Source organism: Prorops nasuta, unplaced genomic scaffold (assembly GCF_024137725.1).
Source record: "Prorops nasuta isolate Cenicafe-Biocafe unplaced genomic scaffold, Cenicafe_Pnas_1.2 PNAS00004, whole genome shotgun sequence".
NCBI lineage: Eukaryota > Metazoa > Arthropoda > Insecta > Hymenoptera > Bethylidae > Prorops > Prorops nasuta.
The window spans coordinates 1,076,091-1,082,634 of NW_027116801.1; positions in this window are offsets into that span (position 1 = coordinate 1,076,091).

The window sequence follows — 6,544 nt, forward strand, 5'->3', positions numbered from 1 at the left end:
CTTTCAAATTCTTCCTGCCGAAGATTGGCGAACGATAGCGTTAGCGCGCAAATATCATCCATGCAAATTATGTGACCCGATTTAATTTCGAATAGCATGAATCCTAATCGCGAACGGCACATCAATGTTCGCTGGAAATATCAACGTCTCTTTTCCCCCCGTTTTTTTTTCAAGATTTCATTTCAACTTTCCTTTCATCGCTGGAAAAGCTCATTTCCCTTTTTCACGCGAATTAAGCTTAAGCGGAAAGTACGTCTCGTTCGGGCTTTTAAAATGCTACACGCACTTTTCGAAAGTGTCAAACAATAGTATAGGAGGAGAGGGAGAGCAGATATAGATATAGTATAATGGCTGAAAATTCAAGCTGTGCACGGTAGAGAGATAATTTAAAAAAAAAAGATACTGGCAAAAAGGAGGTAGCGCTAACCATAATGATGATTTAACGAGGGTGTTTGTTTCCTGCTTGAAATACTATTATATGCAGGGAATAAAGCGCGTGCTTTAAATAGTTGCTTAATGCACGTCGAGAGAGTACACATTGGGAGATAAGAGAATTGATCAATGCCCCCCCCCCCCCCCCGACCAATGATGCAGGATCATTCGCGCTTTTACGCTTCTTAAACAGGATAACAAGGTTATAGGCAATATGCTGGTCGTTTATGCCGTTTATGACGATACGCTCAGGATCAGCATGGTTAGTCCCTTCGATGTAATTCGTTTCCACGAAATGGACCGTGCGTAATATTATGCATACACCAAAATATCCATCCTCCATTCCACCTATGCATGAAGCTCGGTGAATGGGGAGGAGGCTAATGTACCTTGAAAAGTTGCTCGATGAAACCTATGAATTATTAAGTATATGTATACGTTCTGCGCTCTGAACCTACGTTCAGAAGCGAGCTTTTAATTAGAGAACTATTTATCTAAAAAAGGCCTTTATTAATTGAAACGAAAGAGTGATACTGCAGCTAACTTTTTACTGGCTCACAAATTTCAACTATTTCTTTTTACAAATGTATTTTATTACTTGCTGTGGAATACACACATATATAAACAATTTATTTTAATAATGTTTGTGTGGAAAATTCAGAAGGTAAACTTTCTATCAGGGAGTAAATTTCTGACGATTTTTAAATAAATGGGAGAGGTGTTTGTTCTTAGGGCAAATAATTCCCTATATAACTGAAAGTTCGCCACTGTGGGTCTATCGAAGTTTTGCCGGAATTTCTTTAGCCTCGATGTGCGATGTTTCGTTGATGAAGATGGAGAAAATAGGTTTTCTGGATCCCCATTGCAGGCTGCAGTCAGGATTTAATTAGACGCAGAAAAGGTGAGTGACGCTCGGCAGATTACATAGGTTTCGTTGAATTAGCTTGGCTGTGTGGAATACATCGTTGGGGCTGGTTTATGCGGTGCATCAACCGCTTTGTTGGCGCGCTCGCGGTCAATTGGGGGATCCGGTATCATCCCGTAGCCCGGACCCCGGTAGCACGGTAGCCCGCGCGGACGACGAGGCTAGTTCAGCTCCAGCAGCCATTTGTTTACCCCATCCTATAATTTCCAATCCAATACAGCATGGCGTTATGTATCAATCCACGCATTGCTTTATTACAGATTAATCGTACAGCGTGCGGTATATATATCCTCTATTTTTCGCTCTATGAAAAATTTTGATCCCTCGACAGTTTTCGATAACGACGAAAGGGTCCTGTAAAAATTACGCGTTGAAATCACAAAGCCAATAATAATAATGGACCATTTTTTAACCCACTACATCGTCGTTGCAAATTTACATTTTTAATCCTATGAAATTTTGCAGTATATGTGTATAATAACGATCGAGTCAATATTTTTGCTGCCAAAGTAAATTTACAACAAAAACCACGGGATACAAATAAGTTTCCTATGAAGGTTCTCGTAATTTTACCAAATTTTTCCAGCAAACACTTCAAGCTTGAAATTACCAGGAAAATGTTGAATTCGTTGAAATTACTTGTTTTGTTAGATAAAATTATTGTTTCTAAATTACAAGCAGTAGCTTGATGATTCTTGTTTTGAAAATTGTTAATTAATTAATTTAGAAATTTGGGAAGTCTTGTCGTGTCGTTATTGCAATCGGTGAGCCAGGGATCCTAGTATCAATTATGCCTGTCGTATGCTGGCCAGTTGTAAATGCCTTGGCTCTCGAAGGTTAACAACTTTGACATGAATTTTAATTGACGATTCTCCGCTGGATACTCACTGTCTGCTAAGTACCGGGAGAGTGTGTGTGAAAGAGGGAGAGAGAGAGAGAGAGAGAGACGAGTCTAAGTATGTAAGTGTGTGTGTGTGCGCATTCAAGTCGTTTCCATTCCTGTTCCTGTTTCAGTATTACACTGTGGCTGCAGATATAGGGTCTTTACTACTAGGGATATCGCGCGGAATCACAATGATAACGGTTATGGCGATTGCATCCAAGTAAGACCAACGTCTCGTTAGCCTGACAATACCTGCGCGCTAGTTTCGTTATACTGCCTAATGGAACTTCTACTTCCAGCCTGTCCAATAAAAGTCATTAATGTTTCAGGAATACTCGAATTACCCATTATTCGCATCTTGTTTCGCCTTTTTTCTTCGGCTGACGATCAATTGTATATATATGTGATAAATATCTTCTCCACTCTCTACGTATACTTGCAATATTTTCTATTTTTTTTTGTATATATATATAGAAAGGGGAGGGAGGCACAACTACACGAATTGGCAGCTTTTATATCGAAGGAGAAGCGAGAGAGAGTGTATCGGTGTAATACTTGACAAATCCCCGACTATTCCCTGCCAATAGAGGCTGATCAGCATTCCGTGTGTCCTACATAATATCCACCGGCGCGCAATGTTACATCCTGCACTGCAACAGCCAGAGAAATTCTCACAATTATGTGCATGTATTTGATATACGTTTAGTACGATAATCCGTGCAATCTCCGTTGCTCGAGAAAATTACATTAATTACATTTTTTTAATCTTTCCTCCAATTAGATTAAATTTATTCGTTCGTAAAAGCGGCTTTGAAAAAAAGAACGTGAAAAGTAGGTACGTCGAGAATACATTACGCAGGAAGCACCCGGAAAGATACATGTGCAATTCGATGCTGTAAAGGAACTTGAAATGACTGCTTCACCGAGCACCAAATCTGGATCTCATGGATAAGAAGATATATCGGTGTGTGAGTGTGTGCAATAAACAAGCATATTACTTAATTTTATATTTACAGTTGTTAATAAAGGTTATAAAATATTTTATGTAACAACGAGATGGAAGCTGTATTGATAAGCTAATTTTTGTTTTTAAATATCTGTAGTAAAAATAATTCTTATTTTTCCCCATTGGAATTGCTGTGGTGAAGCTATCGATTTGCAAATGGCAGGGAGTAATTTGTCGCATCTCTGGCTACAGCTATAATATCGTTAGAGCTAATCGCGACCGGATTGTTTGGTTTGATGGGCTGATCGGTTAATCGTGGCAAAAAAAACCTTCACCAACTACGCACTTTGTTCCAGCTTTTTCTCTGATGGTGAAAAGCTCGTGAATACCTCGATAAAATCTTCAATATTCTATTGATTAAATTTTCATATGTATGATAATATTTAATTTTAAAATATATAATTAATTCAGTTAAGATTTCTACCATTACATTGACTGTAATTAACGCAAAGTTCCAGTAACATAATCTCCTGGTGTCATCGATTTTCAGCAGCTGTAAAAATATATATAATTCTAGCAGTTAAAAATTATAGCTTTGGAGCAGAATATAATCATACATTTGTAACGCGAGGAGAATGTTATTGCGTGTAAGTAGACGCGCATCTTGATTGGATTTAACTAGGCTTGAATTGGCCTAAGCCAACAAAACGGATCGATGAAAATAATAGAAATTAGTAGGAATTGCACTGTTTGTTGTTTGCTATGCAAAGTGTCAACAAGCATTCGTTACTGCCAGTATTGATACACGTCGATCGATAAATTTGAATAGTATCGGTTAATTGGTTGTATTTCTCGCACAATCTACACACCTGTTTACACTCGAATTGCGTTGTACCCTTTGAAGCTCGTAGTGTTTGCAAAATGTCTCTGCGGTGTCTACAAAACTTAGTCTTAATTCTCAATAAGTAAAATCTAATGTTTATAAACTCGAAAAATTGTAAATGAGAATTAGAAGATTCCTAGATATTTCTGGCAAAATCAATTCAATCTCCAATTGTCAGTTTGTTGGTTCTAAGGAAATTTTGAAGAAAATGACAATTTTATATACGTCTTTACCCATTGGTCATGTTAATGTTATCCTCTCGATGCTTTATTACTGGAGGAAACAGGCTATATCCTCTGTTATTGATACTACTCGCATCGCGCGTGCCAACTTTTTACGTTTCTATCCGTCTTTAGTCGTTCCTCGCTTCATTTTTTTTATATTTTTGCTTTGCAAAGTATACTGCCTGGAGCGAATAGCCTCTCTCTCTCTCTCTCTCTCTTCAATTATTCTTTTCCCATGCACCCGAGAGCAAACTCTACCTAGATACTATATCATATACCTACTGTACATTGTTTGGCGAAAGCTCTCGAATTACGAAAAATATATATATATCCGTTGGCACGTGTATTAGATATGGGGAGTATATATATATATTTATACCATACAGGAGTTCCTTCCTGATATACTGGCATCTCCAACGATTCGATTAATGGAAAACTGTCGTGTAACGAGATTTTCGGTTTACACGCCCATTGTTATCCGACGATCGATTAAATAACAGTAATAAGACTGCGAGACATTATTGAAAATACAGTACGGGTTATAATATATATATATACACATATAGGTATATCCGGTACATGGAGCTCTAGGTATATACATGGAAGGCGCTTTGCGATAACATAAATTCCAACAGTCAGTGTTATCGTTGATAATAGGGTAACACTAGCTCTCTCGAGGTATTTGGGAAAATTGATTTACATTCAGCCGTTGCGCGGTGGCATCGATCGGTTCTTTGCTGATAATCTGCATTGATAATCTCGACATAACGTTATATAGCTTTGGCGAGATGTTACGCCGATAATTGGCGAATTAATATCACCCCTACGGGTATTAGCCGCGTACTTCAGGATGCCCAGTGCCTGTAGAGTGAGAGTGGAGGCTGTAAGGGCTATAGAAGGACTTACCGTGAAACTCGCTGGCTGCTGCTGCTGGACACCTTATCCGCTCGAAAGTTGTGGTCCAACTAGAACTATTAATTATTCTTAGACCCGGACGATTCGTACAGCAACCCTTCCTCCACATTACTTAATCCTCGGAATGCGTGCTGGATTACTTGAAGAGATAGTACCTGGCCAAACCGTCCCTGCATGTAACCTCTCTTTTTTCCACTAATTGGTCCAGCTATTTATTCATGCGAAATATAACGATAGCTGTGCAGTCGAATGTTTATAATAAGGAAAACGAAAATAATTTGGACACGGGACAAACGAATGAAGCAAGTACGCGAGGTGATTAAATCGGATGGCAAAAGTTTTCATTTTCCAGTCTCCCTAACTGGTCCCCTGCTGAAATTCGAAATCCATTAATTAATTACGAAAAAGAATTGAGGCGTCCACCGGCTCTAGCTACGAAGGTACAAAAAGACCTACGTACTATATATATATATATAGTATATAGGTGCATTTTGGTAGAGCGTAATCCACGCAACGAAAAGTACGACGTAGTTGCGCTTGGATGGCATAGTGGCCGTTTGCACTTTTAATTAAACATCGTGACAGAACGGATGTAATTAATTGGCGGCGCTAGTTCGGTGACCGCGCGGCCACCGCGACGCCTCCAATTCGCAGCCCGAAAAAGGACTCCAGATTACGTGGATCCGTGAGAGAAAAAAAAATCTCGTTATAACTCTTGACTCCAGTATTTTCCGAGAAAGACCGCGAGCGCGCGAATAAGGCTATATATATATACATACATATATTGCACTACGAGCATGCACTATAATCTCCCTAGCTCTCTTATATGACATGGCTATAGCTCTTTTAATCGATCTCTCCATTAGGAATTTCGAAGGGAACCGAGCTTATTAAAATGAAATTTTTGTCGCGACTATAAATTTCCCAAGTGCAGCCATTGAAGATTTTTGATTTTTACTCCGGAAGATTGTATTAAGACATTCATTCCAACATGAAATTCCAATAAAGCGAGACTGCATGGCTATTCGTTAAATTTCATTCGATTTGTCGGTACTCGCACGTTTCTTGCTTTCATTACTTTCTTGAATTCGTCTCAAGAAATATACTGCGACATAAATTTTATATGTGAATATTTTATATGTATTTTATATCTATGTATAGTATGTGTGTGTGCGTGTAATCGCACTACGGTAAGCTGCAGCTGCAGCTGCAGATTCTCCTTCCTTCCATCCTTCCTTCCACTGGCTCCTTTTCTCTGCTACGAGCTAGGGAATAGCTGGAGCGAAGGAACGATACGATCGGTACCGATGGTACCGGCCAATAATTTCCCCGGCTC